Source organism: Ochlerotatus camptorhynchus, unplaced genomic scaffold, assembly GCF_037179485.1.
Source record: "Ochlerotatus camptorhynchus isolate MF236.1 unplaced genomic scaffold, CSIRO-AGI_Acam_v1.1 ptg000017l, whole genome shotgun sequence".
Taxonomy (NCBI): Eukaryota; Metazoa; Arthropoda; class Insecta; order Diptera; family Culicidae; genus Ochlerotatus; species Ochlerotatus camptorhynchus.
The window spans coordinates 1,301,998-1,317,782 of NW_027040509.1; the positions used below are offsets into that span (position 1 = coordinate 1,301,998).

Here is a 15,785-nt window from a genome sequence, read left to right on the forward strand (position 1 = left end):
GCTTTAGAAATCTCCTCAGAATTCTTCTGGAATGATCCTCAGAATCCGATATTTTTTTAAATTCGTCTCGGAGTTCCTCTAGAGTTGCGTTGTTCTAGCTATGGGTCGCGACCCACCGGTCAGTCCTAGGCTGTTTATGGGGGGCATTAATAAACTAAATAGATAGTTATTGAGTAGTTTTAGACCCTCTGCGTAAACAAACTTCCATATATTTATTTTTAATTTGTAGGGCCGTAGACATTTGCTAAAAACACTAAAAGCCTTCTCAATTCTATGCATACCACTTTAGGAATCCCCTACAGAAAACTCTTAAAATTTCCTGATGAATGTGGGTGTCTTAGTGGAATACCTGTATAATGAGAGAGAGAAGGATTAGTATTTTCCATTTAATTTCACTACTTTATTTGCTTATCCTTGACAGATACGCGTATTTCGTCTACAATGTGCAGACTTCTTCAGTGTCTTGTACTAATACTCGACTGAAGAAAATATCATAATATACATACTTATTAACGAAGTAGAAAGTCGACAAAAAGAATCGATCAATATTACTAATATTAGCTGGAATTAGTTAAGTTTTGCAATTCCTCCTAATTCGGTTAGCGCGAAAAGGGCCATATAAGTTTTGTTTATACAAGATGATAGGCCCTTCAAATGTAACGTTAGGTAGTGATTAATATAGTGATGGAGAATATGTCCTTAATTTCATGGAGCATTGAAAAATAAAACAAAAACTAATATGTGGTGGTAAACTATAACGAACAAAGCTTGGTGCACAGGTAAACAAATGAGGCACGCGTCGCCTCTGGGTAAAGGAGATGATTGACCCGATTCGTGCCTTCCTCAGTATTGACCTTTGCTCGTTTTATACTCTCTATATATAATCTTCACTCTGCCGTACTCTAACGGAACTATCAACTCTATACTTTCATGTCCTCATCTATCGTATAAAATGGCCACTTTAAGTCTGATATTTGACGTTAACCATCTCCAACTATCATTTTAATTGCCTACATTTAGGTGCATTTTTAGTTATTTTGCGTAACAATATACAGATCATTCGTAACCCACTCCTTTTGTAGAAATTTTAGCACCGGATTCTACTACAGCAAACACAAACCAAGTATAGATGCTAACTCCCGAATACTGCATTGCATAAAAACCTACATGATCAACTTCACCGCAGAATTGAAAATTTGTATTTTTAATCTAATTTTAATTCTAAAAAATAAACTAAACATGCAATTTAAAAACTAAATTCGCACATTAGAACTACATTTACTTGTACAGGTTTGAGAGGTATTTTTTGTATTCCAAACAGATTGTTGAAAAATATTCTGGTCAATCGGTAAAAAGTGTTCAACATGCCCCCGTTCTACGGTATAAATTTTAATCAATTAAAATTGCCATATAGGATCTGTTATCGGTTGTAATATTTATTTCTCTTGAGTAATTTGCAGATGCCATTTTGCATCTTCATATCGCCATTTTGAATCCAGCCTTATTTTTGAAAAGGGCATATTGGAAAATATCAAGCTTATCTTCAGAAAATTTTTACTCGAAAACTGTTTACCCGATTGGTTTGGTGTCTTCGGATATATTGCAGATAATGAATGAGACTATTTAAAAAATATGCGCTCCTAAAAAAATTAATTTAATTTAAATTTAATTTCAAATGAAATCTTAAAAACAGTTTTGCTCAAAAAAAGGATTTTTTCATATGTTTTATTTGTTGATATGTTTTAGGGGATTAAAAATGCCATGTATTGCACTATAGGTCAAGATGGACAAATGATGGACAAAAAAGCTATTAATTTTTTTTTAAACTCAAGTTTTTGGAAAATATCTAAAACTTGGTCTAATTACTGTTTCAACCTAGGGGTAAGGCAACTGTACTCAGAGTAAATATATTTGCAGTGAGTAAATTTGAGTTTCTCAATATTTACTCAAAAACAAACAGAGTAGTTTAATATTTTTCATCAAATAATGTTCAAACAATCCCCGTCTGACAGAATGTTTTGATTTCAAGATTTAGTTTTTATTCATCCAAGTTAGATGGCTCTTGTCCAAGCCAAGGGATGTTTAGGTATCTTTTGCTTTCTAGGATGGATGGCTAAAGTGTAATGTCTTGGAAGTTTTTGGTGATGTGGTGGTGTTAGTGTTTCCATATCCCAGTTATTTATAATTACCCGGGAATCTCAAAATAGCTGAAGACTCTTCCCGGAAATCGGGAAATATTTTCAGTAGTTATTTATTAAAACTTGAACTTCGTCAGGATTTCTCCCAGAAGATTTTTCCGACGATTTCTGGAAGTTTCTTCCAACTTCCCCTTGAAGATTTCGACCAGCTTCTTCGGAAGGATTCTTATGATTACTCTGGGAGGTTTCGTCTGACTTTGCACGAAAGTTTCTTTCAACATCCCCTGGAAGTTTTTTTTTTAAACTTGCCCTGGAAGAATCTTCCACCTTCGTCCATTGTTCAACGAAAGTTTCATCATCTTTTCGTTCCAACAGTATCAGATTATAATCAGAAGTCCTAGATTACAATCAGAAGTCCTACCGCTGGAAGTGAAAACTATTTCCCATTTCATCCGGACTTCCCACGGAAAACTTTTCTGAATTATTCTGAAAGTTTCATCCGGCTGCCTAAATTTGCGTGGAAGTCTCTTCTAACTTCGCCCGGTAGTTTCTCACAGTTTGTGTCAGAAGCGTCTACCTGTTTCGTTTGAAACATTCTTGGCCAGGAAGCTTTCCTGACTTCGCACTAAAGATTCGCCAAACTTTCTCCGGGAATGTCTATCAATTTTCCCCAAAAGTTGTGTGGTCATTTTTAATATAATATATGTTTAATATGGTTTTCGTACAAAAAAAACTGCTTCTCCGGAAGTCAAAATAGTTTTCTGGGAATCTGGAAATGATAATTCTGGTAAATTGCCCGGGAAGGAAACACTGTGCGATCGTCGAAAGGATGTAGGAACCATCACATACCATTTTTTAATACTGGGATTGTCCAGAATCAATCTTTGGATTGACTGGATTATATGGAATCCCCCCTGGACAGTCATGAATCCCCGTCAATATTGAGTGCAATTCTTCCTGTGATTGTCCGGAATCCTCCCTGGGATAGTTCATATTCCTTCTTTGGATTTTCCGAAGTTACCTTTGATATTGTTGGGAAACCGAACTGGGATTGTCTGAAATTCCCCCTAGGCTTGTTCGGAATCTCTACTGAGACTGTCATAAATCCCCTTTGCGAAAGACTGGAACTCTCCTAAAGATCGTACAAAATCTCCCTAATAAAACGTCATCGGCATGGCAGTAAAGCAAGACAGCTCTGACTGTTCCGTAAGGTCACCATAAAAATCTTCCATCGATTTTGAGGGGACAGCTTGTAGTTCCTTTCATGCACGTGCAATTGCCTTTTAATTGCTGAAAGATGTTCCCAGTAAAGCATTGCAAGCGATAATCAAATTTTAAAAGTGTGCAAATTTCAGGACTTTCTAGACTTCGATTCTATGCAGTAATCATTTTAAATTTAATTTTAATAGGTTTGTTCCGATGCGTTAAAGGGTGTCCACGATGAAATTGCCACACACAAAATTGATTCGCAAAATTCGAGTTTTCATCCGATTGCCATCAAATTTTCAGGGATTGAGAAATAACTATTAAACTTCATTTTACCATTTTACTCGTATTTTATTTACAGTCCATACGCAAATGCCCGCACCTTGGCCTTAACCCCGGCCATAAGATTCTGCACAACCTGTGAATCAACCGTTTTTTGCATGTAAACCCATACTTTCTTCAGTTCCTCGACTGTCTTCACTACCTTAGGTCGTTTAAGAAGGTGCTGCTTCATAATCGCCCAGTACTTCTCGATGGGGCGGAGCTCCGGAGTGTTGGGAGGGTTGAACATTTTCGGCACGAAATTGACCTTATTGTCCGCATACCACTTCAGCACGTCCTTGGAGTAGTGGCATGAGGCCAAATCCGGCCAGAAGATTGTTGGGACGTTGTGGGCCTTCAGGAGAGGAAGCAGCCGCTTCTGGAGGCACTCTTTTATGTACACCTGTCCGTTCATCGTGTCCTGGGTCACGAAAGGTGCACTTCGTGTTGAAATATCAATTTTCGTATCACCCTAAGCATATGGTACACCCTAAGCGAGTTGGTAAGGAAAGAGCTACAAAAGATTCTGCTGCAAACTGCTGTACAATAGAATGTGCGCTATCTTTTATTGCTCAACTGTATAGCCGAACTACGTGCCGTATATGCCTATACGGAGAGCGTAGAAGAGTTCGGATATTGTGTAAATATATTATTATCCATCGCTACCGGACTATACTCTGTATATAGATATTAATGACTAGATTTCATGTAAATAAATTACCCGCAAAAAAAAAAAAAAAAAAAAAAAAAAAAAAAAAATTACCTTTTTGGAATCGAAACGAAGAGTATTATTATTATACAATCTATTCGATTAGTTCACGGACCTCAACAGGTTATGGGCCCAGGAGATTATTAGTATCACTGGCATATATTTCTTGAACTCAGGACGATTATAAGAATCGCTGGGTTTTAAAGTAAGATCTTAAGACTTCTTGAGATATGAAGATAATTGGCTCTTCAACGTTAAAAATGGAAGCCAAAGAAGACGGACAACGGCAGCGCTTGGTGATGATACCAACCTTCCAGGGAGCAGTTGGAAAGGATTACCCGTTCTGGAAAGTGAGGGTAACACACTACCTGAAGCAGCAAGGACTATTGCACTGCCTGGATCGAATTTCCCCCATGGAAGAGTATGGAGATACACCGGAAGGCGCCACGGAGGAAGAAGCAGCTTTGCTGAACGCGAAGTACCAGAAGCGCTTGAAGGAAGACGACGAGGTGGTCAACATTTTTTGGACCTCGTTGGACAACGATGCCATGGCCCACGTTCTGGAATGTGTCTACGCGAAGCAAATCCTGGACCGTTTGGATTCGGTCTACCTGCGCCATGGACGTCTGGCACTGTTTTCGATACGGCGCAAGCTGTATAACCTGCGGACCGCTGGATACAAGACGCTTTTGGAGCTGTTCTTGGCCCACGAGAGGCTCATCCAGGATTTAGAGAGAGCGGGTGAAGTGGTATCGGCAGGTGAAAAAGTGAACACCCTGCTAGTTGCCATTCCGGATCGCCACCAGAACATTTTGGATGCTATTGCGGTAATGCGTCAGGGCGATCTAGCTTCGATGTCACTATCGGATATTCGTAGCCTTTTCCTGGACGCCGATGAGAAGAAAGAGGAGCAACATGATCTGGAACCATCTAACGTAGCTATGGCTGCCGACAACCGGATGAAGAAGACGAAGAACAAGAAAAAGGAGTCTCGAGCATGTTACGAATGCGGCAAGGTAGGCCACACCAAGAAGTACTGCTACCGTTTGCTGAATCAACAAATGAAACGTGGTTTTGAGCGGGGATGTTTCCCAGCAGAGCCCAAGCGAGAGAATTATTCTGAACGTGCCAATATTGCACTGGTTGGTGTTTCTGAGCGGGAACATATCCCAGCAGAACATAAGCGCAAAACGTTTGAATCTGTTCGCAACTTTGCTGAATCTGAGCGGGAAATTTTCCCAGCAGAATACAGGCGTGAGAAGTTCAAAAATGAACGTGGATTGATTGCCGGTTCTGAGCGGGAAAATTTCCCAGCAGATCGCGGAAAAAAGAAACCTAAGACCGAACGAATCTCAGGTAAATTGGAATCAACTGGTTCCACCGGCAAAAAGATTCCCCTGATTGTGGATTCAGGAGCGAGTGACCACATGATTGGTGACGACACGGTCATGAAAGACTGTCGTGCTGTGGATCCTGTTACTGTTTCAACGGCGAAAGATGGACAGGTATTGGTTGGACGGAAGAGAGGAGTGGTAAAATTGAAAAGTGTTGTTGTAAAGCCTGGAAAAATAAATAAATATGAATTGTATGACGTGCTTTTTATTCCAAATTTGCAATACAATCTTCTATCCGTTTCCAAACTTGTTTCTGCTGGCAAGTGTGTGACCTTTGACGATCGCGGTGTTGTAATATCCGAGAGATCTGGTGTAGTCATTGGTACTGGGAGGAGAGTTGGTGGTCTTTTCGTGCTTACTTGACCAATCGTTCTCCAACTCAGAAACTGAAAGGTTTCAAAACACCTTTTGAAATGTGGTTTAACACAAAACCAAAACTCAATTGTTTACGAATCTTTGGATGTTTAGCCTATGGGCAAATATCAAAAGAAAAACGTAAGAAATTGGATGACAGAAGTAAAAAGTTAACTTTTGTCGGATATGCCAAAAATGGATATCGACTTTGGGATGAAGTATCTAGAAGGATAGTCATCTCACGGGATGTGATTTTCGATGAACGTCAATCTGTTTTTCGCATTTCACAAGATTCTAGTAGCAAGATCGACAACCAGTGCCAGAAGATTATAGAACCATCAAGAATTTTCGAATCTATTGATGATTCAGACACAAGTGCAGATGATGGAAGTGAAAGCGAAGAAGATGAATCCGAGCTTAAAATGAACAAGGAAGGTACAGAAAGCCCAGGTTTTGCCATACGCCGAAGCAAGCGGATTCAAGAGAAACAGATGCAGAAAGAGGGGAAGATTGAAGACATACAAGGTGCATTCTCAGCTGTATCATTCATTGAAGATATTCCTCAAACAATCCCACAACTGAAAAATAGGGATGACTGGCAAAAATGGAAAGCGGCCATTCAAGAGGAACTGGAGGCATTAGAGGAAAACAACACGTGGAGTTTGGTGGACAGTGTACCAACAGGATTCAGATCGATCAATTCCATGTGGATATTTGGTATCAAAGATGGTGAAAGCACTAGACGATATAAGGCAAGGCTGGTTGCTAAAGGATGCTCCCAAAGATATGGGTTTGATTATAATGAAACTTTTGCACCTGTGGCAAAGATAGCAACAATTAGAACTATTCTTTCTTTGGCCACTGTGAGACATATGCTTGTGCATCAAATGGATGTAAAGACAGCATTTCTAAATGGAAATTTAGAAGAAGAAGTTTATATGAAATTGCCTTGTGATGAAAATGGACAAAGCCGAATTTGTCGTTTGAACAAGAGCCTTTATGGGTTGAAGCAGGCTGGAAGAAGCTGGAACCAATGTTTTGACGAAGTCATGATAAAGCTTGGTTTTTCGAAACTATCCAGTGATTCCTGCGTTTATGTGTTCAAAGATAAAGCATTATATATCGTGCTTTATGTGGATGATATCCTAATTGTTGCTGATGATATGTCGAGAGTTGACTGGATCAAGCAAGAATTATCGAAGAGATTCCGAATGAAGGATATTGGAGAAGTCAAGACTTATTTAGGATTGGAGATCGAAAGAAATGTTGAGAAGAAAGAGATGAGAATTTCTCAAAAGAGCTATATTGAGAAGATTCTGTCGTTTTGGAATGCAAGATTGCAAACCAGTTGCAACACCCATGGATGCCAATGTGAAATGGGAAGCATCTGAAAGCATTAGAACGGAAGAGCCGTATAAAGCTTTATTAGGGTGTTTACAATACTTGGCTTTAATGTCTCGGCCCGATATTAGCGCAGCTGTAAGTATCCTGAGCAGATTCCAAAGCTGTGCATCAGATGCACATTGGAATGGATTGAAAAGAATTCTACGATATCTGCAAGGAACAAAAGGTCTATTTCTTCTATACAGTTTTCATGAAAAAGCAAGGGCATTGGAAGGATATGCGGATGCAGATTTCGGAAACAATTTTGAAGATAGAAGATCGAATTCTGGAAATCTTTTTCTTGTTTATGGAAATGTAGTTTCCTGGTCTACAAAGCGACAACCCACAGTAAGCTTATCGTCAACAGAAGCTGAACTGGTTTCCCTTTGTAATGGAACAAAGGAAGGAATTTGGTTATCTAGTTTAATACGTGAGATAGGAATTGAGTCATGTCCTTTCACAATTTATGAAGATAACATTCCTTGCATTCGGATTGCTGAAGAACCAAGAGAACATCAGAGAACGAAACATATTGATATAAAATATATGTTCATTCGTGAACTTATCCAGACCAAGAAGGTGAATATCCAATACATCAGGAGCGAAGATCAACTTGCGGACATCCTCACGAAGCCATTACCAAGGATCACGTTCGAAAGAATGACTGCGAATCTACAATTACGAAATTGAGGGGAAGTGTTGAAATATCAATTTTCGTATCACCCTAAGCATATGGTACACCCTAAGCGAGTTGGTAAGGAAAGAGCTACAAAAGATTCTGCTGCAAACTGCTGTACAATAGAATGTGCGCTATCTTTTATTGCTCAACTGTATAGCCGAACTACGTGCCGTATATGCCTATACGGAGAGCGTAGAAGAGTTCGGATATTGTGTAAATATATTATTATCCATCGCTACCGGACTATACTCTGTATATAGATATTAATGACTAGATTTCATGTAAATAAATTACCTTTTTGGAATCGAAACGAAGAGTATTATTATTATACAATCTATTCGATTAGTTCACGGACCTCAACACTCCGCTTCCCGAACATGCAGATGGCTTGCCAAACCAGGAATTTCTTCGCAAATTTGGACATCTTCTGAGTGCGGACATGCTCCGGAACGCTGAACTTATCCTTGGCCGTGAAAAACAGGTTGCCGGGGATCTGTTTGAAGTCGGCCTTCACATATGTTTCGTCGTCCATGATGCAGCATTCAACTTTCGTCAGCATGTTGAGGTACAACTTCCTGGCACGGGTTTTGGCGGACTTGTTCTGCTTCTCGTCGCGATAAGGGGCCTTTTGTACCTTGAACGTTCGAAGCCCAGCCTTAGTTTTGGCCTTCTGGACAAAACTTCGGCTTAGGTGCAGCTTCTTAGCCACATCCCTAACAGAGGCGTTCGGATTTCGGTTGAAGGCCCCAACTACGCGGTTGTGATTTTTGGTGTTGTACGGAATACTTTTTCCTTCACTTCTGGGCTTCCGATCGGTGGTCAACCGTTCCTCGAACCGCTTAATCACTCGCGACACCGTGGAATTCGCGATTCCCAACGTTTTAGCGATGGAACGATGCGAGAGATCCTTGTTCTCGTGATGAATGCGCAAGATTTTAGAACGCACGAGCTGTTCTTTCGACTCCATTTCCGCGAGTTTTGATCACAGGACTTTAAAACTTGCAGGATGTAAATAATGCACTATGAACTAAATCCACTCAAATTTTCATTAAATTCTACCCAACGGTTAAAAAGTTAGAGCAATTTCATAGTGTGGCAATTTCATCGTGGACACCCTTTAGTTCATTACCTACAACATAAATCCTGTTAGAGCGCTTTGCATGAATATTTACGCTCATTGTTCTCAAAACAAAAGAAGCGTTCCTAGCGAATCCACTTTTTCTACGTTTATCCGTAGGACGAAGAAAATTTAATGGCGTTTCAATGTGTTAGGACGAAATTGAAACTCCTAGGATGAATTTAGAATTAAGAAGTATTAGATTTTGAACAATATCGCAACAATTTGTGACTCTTTATCAAATCTTACGGTACATATGGAAAGGTGAATAAATTTTGAAGTCATCTTTGACAGAAATATTCCATTTTTTGTTTAAACTCGTTTAGAAAAGAGAGTGCTTAGTAGGACGGAAATAAGATCAAAAACCCTATTCGGCCAAAAATGAACTGATTCTCAGCAAGTCATAAACATCATCATTATTCATAAAAGGCACTGTGTGTCCAAATCACCTGAAACCGTAACGAACGCGAACATAAGAATCCGGCGATGATGTAAAAAGTTAAACTGCATTTCCTCGACCTAGAATTCACAAAACAAGACCCAGCCATAAATTGCGGTACCCCCATGTGTGATGCAGTTGCGTCTACAGGCGAGCCTACACTGTGTCACAGTTATGAAACATTCCCACGACCTGGCCCCCAGTCAGTCAGTGGTTGGTAGGCACATAGCTCATTTGTGCATTGTTTGTTTGGCTTACCCTTGCAGCTGTTTGTGCATACTTGTGCGTCTCTTTCCTTCCATTCATTCCATACAACACCGAAGGAAAAAAGGCAGATTGAAGCACATGTGTGTCCCAGTTCTGCGCGCGCGTAGGGCACATAACTTAGGGTTGTTGCACTCACATCGTAAACAATGATCGCCGAGAAAAAAAAATCTTCCCATACCGGGAATCGAACCCGGGCCTTCCGGGTGAGAGCCGGATATCCTAACCACTAGACAATATGGGACTTACAAATTAGTTGCGTTGAGTTTGAACCCGGTACAATGCTCTCTCAATCAACCGCGCAGGAATAATTGCAATTTTTCATGAACATGAGCGCGCTCATGCGGTCAATCAGCGATCATTTTAAAACGTGAGATAATTCGATCAAATTAATACAACAATTATCGCGCACACTTACCTCCTCCGTGTGGAACATCGGCGAACACGCGACGCACCATGCCGCTGATACTAATGAAGGAAGTTTATTTTTGTCTTTTTGCTACAAAGCAGAAAAGTGAGTCTGTGACGAAATTACGGCTAGTGAAAACGTAGGTAATGGGCCCATGAGTCTGGTTGATGACTTTCCGGGCATGTGTTCACAATGAAAGGGACATGGTGGAAAAAATGGGTAATAGCAAAATCATGGAATAGGTAGAAGCAGGCGAACGAACGACATTCACTCGCGGTACAATACCCGATCCGTGAACCGAGAACACCCAGCCCATCAGCTTTGACAGAGCAGACATTGAAGTCCTCGTTAGTTCGAGCTTGGAGGAGTGAAAATGGGTAGGGGGGAGATAGGTGACGGACCGAGTCCCGGTCACGGAGTTCATTCTGATTATATTTATATGTTTTTGCACGTTCAGTCCGTCGCCCGTTACTGAATTTTATTATTACACTGAGCGAGCACGATAATTACATTCATAATTTTCCCAGCAATTTTTAAGCACACCAAATGGGAACCCGTTGCTGTGCTTATGTCATCCATATTGCGGGTGGTGGGTGGCAGCTGTTGGTATTGGGTCGGAGCAGATTTGCTACATATAGCATATCTAGTCATTGCACCACTGTTTAATGAAGGGACAGTCTCTCGCTCCCTGAAAGTATCACTCGTTTTGGTTGAATGTTTGGGTAGCAGTTTCAACCTTTTTTCAATATTTGTGGTAGGGGTGAACAGGGTTATGAGTCAGCTACCGAATTCTTTTAACTATATTGCTGAGGGCTTACGAGTTAGGTGTTAATGTCTTATGTGCCATTTGTAAAATTCGTGGCTTTTTTGGTGGTGACGCGTGAGCTTAAGCGTGAAGGACATATGTAGATTAGGGTGGGTCAACTTAACAACTCCTTGCTTTCCATTGCTCTTACGATCTGTATTGTGGTCACTAACAAGTTTGCCAAATTTGAACGCATTTGGTAATGATCTGGATTTGCGGGAGAGCTTTAAAGTTTGTTTGGGAAAACGTATGGGAAACGGAACAAAGCTATTCATATTTGTGTCAAAATTTCAAAAAATAATCAATTTTCACAAAACCTGGAACTCTGATCGGGAAGACTATGCAGGACAATTTTGGCCATGATCGCAATTGATTCGACTGCAGTGAAAAAAGTGAATAACCTTTTACTGTGGCTTTGTCTAAATGTTCCGCGTATAAGGCTTGAGTCATTTACTATCTGGACGCACTGTTTATTTTACTGCAGTGCTCCTAGCGGTCGGATCTAAAATGTTTTGACAGAAGTTTGTTTTGAAATGTTTTCTCTTTCAGTTCGTCGCGATTCTTTTTGTTTAATAGAAGTTATACTTGATGGAAGCCGCGAACACAAGTCGTTGAAATTGGCTAAATCGACCATGTACAGTGCACTGCAGTGTTTTCAAACGTTTTCGTGAGCGGGATACTATCGATCGGCAGGATCATAGCAAGCGTCGTAGTGGAACTAAGGATCGGAAGCTGCATTTGAAGGTGTTGAGAACGGTTAGGGCAAACCCAGGGCTGTCGGATTATGATATCACCAAGAAATTCAATGCTACGTGTGTTAGTGTTGTTGAATGTGAACAACTAGAGCAAATCATCGTTCGGATTTACCTCCCACCAAACAGTGTCACGAATCTGTACGAACAACATTCTGCTTGTGTACAAAATCTACTCGATCTCGCCCGTGATCACGGTCATTGGTTGTTGGTGATTACAATCTCCCACACTTGTGTTGGATGCACGATGAAGATATCAACTCTTTATTGCCGGTAAATGCTTCGTCTGAGCAAGAGATAGCCCTAATAGAGTCCGTTGTAGACTGCGGACTTTATCAAGTTAATGATTTGACGAACGGCTTTCATCAATGAGGATAAGTGTGTTGAGGTACTGGAACCACCGTTGCCATTGCTGAAAACTGATCATCATCACAAGCCCTTCGTGTTAAAATTTGAAACCACCAGAAAGTGCGATAGCATGAATGCATCGGACCCCTTCAACTTTGATTTCAACCAATGTGATTTCGCATCGCTTAACGTATTAATTTCGGCCGTTCATTGGGATGGGTGCCTTAACATCAACGAAGCTGTTTCCAAATTTTATCAACGAGTGTTCTCAATTGTTCGGGATGTAGTACCGATGAAGCAAAGACGCCGCTTTTTCGGGAGAAGACAGCCTTGGCGGAACCACGAGCTGCAGTATCTACGTAATCGTCTTTGCAAGGCCAGGAAACGTTACTTTCGTTCGAGGGACGAACAGCACAAAGCTGAGCTGCGTGTATTGGAGAGCGATTATAACTGCGATTATAAATGCACGATGCGATTAATGCACGGAAGAAAACATCAAAAACGATCCTAAATTGTTTTGGTTGTTCATGAGAAGTCAGGAACAGACGGATGCAATTCCTCATCATGTTTTTTTATAACGAGTTTACGACCGAAACCCCGCTTGATTCGGCAAATTTATTCTCTTCATTCTTTCGGTGTGTTCTAAGTAATAACCGATCACCTCCGTCTGAAGTGTACTTGGACTGTTTGCCTCGGTATGATTTGAACGTAGCGGTTCTCGACTTTTCTCCGGAAAATGTGCTGAGCAAACTCCAAGAGATAGACGAATCCAAAGCCGCCGGACCAGACCGTCTATCACCACTGTTTATCAAGAACTGTGCCGTTTCGCTTTCCGTTCCCGCCACAATTCTTTTTAATCGTTCCATGGCGGAAGGCGTTTTTCCGAGTGCTTGGAAAACTGCTGCCATTACTCCCATACATAAAGCCGGTAGTATCCACAACGTAGAGAACCACCGTGGCATATCAATTTTGAGCTGCTTGCCAAAGATTTTAGAAAGCCTCGTCTTCGATTCGTTTTATCCGCATTCTTTGGCGGTGGACAAATTAGACAGAATGGGCCTACCCGCCTGGTTGACTCGCTGGATATTTTCCTACCTAATTGAGCGCAGTGCCTACGTTCGCCTTGATGGAACGAACTCTGACCCATTCGATATCACATCTGGTGTGCCTCAAGGGAGCCATTTGGCACAGCACAGAAGTGGGTTTGTGCTATTCGTCAACGATCTTTGCGAAACGATTAAATCACCGAAGGTAATGTTTGCCGATGATTTGAAGTTCTTTCGGGTAGTTTCATCGTTAGTTGATTGCTGTGCCATTCAAGCTGACATCGACGCGTTACTACACTGGTGCAGGCTAAACGGAATGGATGTAAATGCCCGAAAATGTAATGTAATTTCTTTCTATCGAACAAGGATGGCGACCATTTTCGATTACAGAATGTTGACAACTAGTATCGACAGAGTAAGCACTGTTAAAGATATGGGTGTGCTACTTGACAGTAAGCTGAAGTTTACCCAAAGCATAGCTGCAACGACCGCCAAGGCGTACGCAGTGCTTGGATTCATCAAACGAAACACGCAGCAGTTTGAAGACATTCATTGCTTAAAAAGTCTCTACTGCGCGCTGGTACGCAGCATACTTGAATATGGAGTGCTGGTGTGGGCGCCATACCATGTCGTTCAGATTAACCGGATCGAGCGTATTCAAAGGAACTTTCTTCGATTTGCACTTCGTTTACTTCCGTGGAATGATCCGGTTCGATTACCACCCTACGAGCATCTACCGACCTTGGCTAGTAGGAGGATCCTGTCGCAGCGGCTTTTTATATTGGACATCCTGAAGAGGAACGTAGACTGCTCAGTACTGCTGAGCAATATAAATGTAAACATTCCGGCCAGAACGATCCGGCGTGCAGATTTTCTCCGCCTTCCTGTGCACCGCACTCTTTATGGACAGAACCATCCGTTTGATGTTTGTTGTCGTCATTTTAATGAAGTATTTGTCCTTTTTGATTTTAATATATCTAAGACAATTTTTAGAAATAGGATTAGTGAATAGCAATATCTGTCTGTACGATCAGTTCGAAGACTAGTAAAATAAAATAAATGCCAGCCAAAGCAACGTCAGAAGGATTCGTCAGTGAGAAGGATTTAGATCTTTTCGGGCCAGTAAGCAACCAAACAGGACACTGAAGCAGAATCTAGTGGCCAAAAGAAGTGCCCGGAAGTTGTACAATGAGGTTCTTACAAAATACGAAGGATGAAAAAACATATTCTTCCGTACATTAAGGCTCACAATGGACCTGTAAAGTTTTGGCCTGATTTGGCAAGTTGCCACTACAGCGGAGAAGTTCTACAGTGGTATCGAGACAACGGGGTAGATTTCTTCGAAAAGGACATCAATCCACCCTACTGCCCTCAATTGAGAAATAATGGGCAATTTTCAAACAGAAGTTGAAGAAGAGTGAAAAGGTAACCCGGGATGCGACAGAGATGAAGAGATGGTGGAACAAAACGGCCCCTCAGGTTAGGCAACAGAGTGTCCAAAATATGATGAGTGGTATTCGAAGAAATGCTCGAGATTTCATCAAAACCAAATCGGAATAATTTGTTTAGCTATTTTCCCTTTAAAGTGAAATAAATGACCTTCATTTTGAGTACTCAACATTTTTATTTCATTAAGATGGTTCCGAGATAGGAAAAATGGCTCTAATGTTGGCCTATGGATCTAAGATTGGGCCCATCGCTAAAAATCTGCTATTTATCAATTTTATCTAGATGAACGCGTCATTGGGACGGTACCAATGGATATTTTTAAGTCGCTATTGAAAACCTAGTCGTTTTTTGAATTTATGTATGGGCCCACATTAGGGACACTTGGGCCGACATTACATGCATTTCCCCTACATCCGTTTTTTGCGTCCAGATATTAAATGACTCATGACCTATAAGCTTGTAGGTTAGGTATGCGTGAAATACTAGGCCAAACATATTTTTTTTTTTGCAGAGAAGTCAGATAGATTTATGTTCTTGCACAAAGTTGTTCTACATAGTCTTTTCAATCCAAGTCCCAGGTTGAGTAAAAGTTTTTTTTTTTTTTAATTTTCGGCATGCAAATGAATAGTTTTGTTCAGTTTCCCATACAAACTTTAAAGTTCTCCTGCAAACCTAGATCATATCCAAATTCGTTCAAATTTGGCACAGCAATAGCAGTGGGGATCCGCCATACAAACTTGACCCACCCTAATGTAGATGGTAACCCCTAGTCCAGGACCGTTCCTTAGCGAGCTTTGCTAATTGGATCAACACCTGTGACATATTCATGCCAATTTCTGAGATATTTAGCGCACACGTAATTAACGCTAGATATGGCGTTAATTTGCATGATAAAGATGCTTGAAATTAGCTGAGCTATAGTTTTCCCGAAGAATTTACACATTTATTTCTGTAAATTAAATTGTTTTTTTT

General features: G+C 40.8%; 1 protein-coding gene and 1 non-coding gene across 5 annotated transcripts in view; one reads left to right on the forward strand and one right to left on the reverse strand.

The window, feature by feature from the left end:
- Positions 1-15,785, forward strand: part of kuz (zinc-dependent metalloprotease kuz) — a 299,784-nt gene that overhangs the window by 231,197 nt on the left and 52,802 nt on the right. The window lies entirely within an intron of this gene.
- TRNAE-CUC (transfer RNA glutamic acid (anticodon CUC)) lies at positions 10,177-10,248 on the reverse strand. The gene has a single exon. It is a non-coding gene; the product is annotated as a tRNA-Glu (tRNA).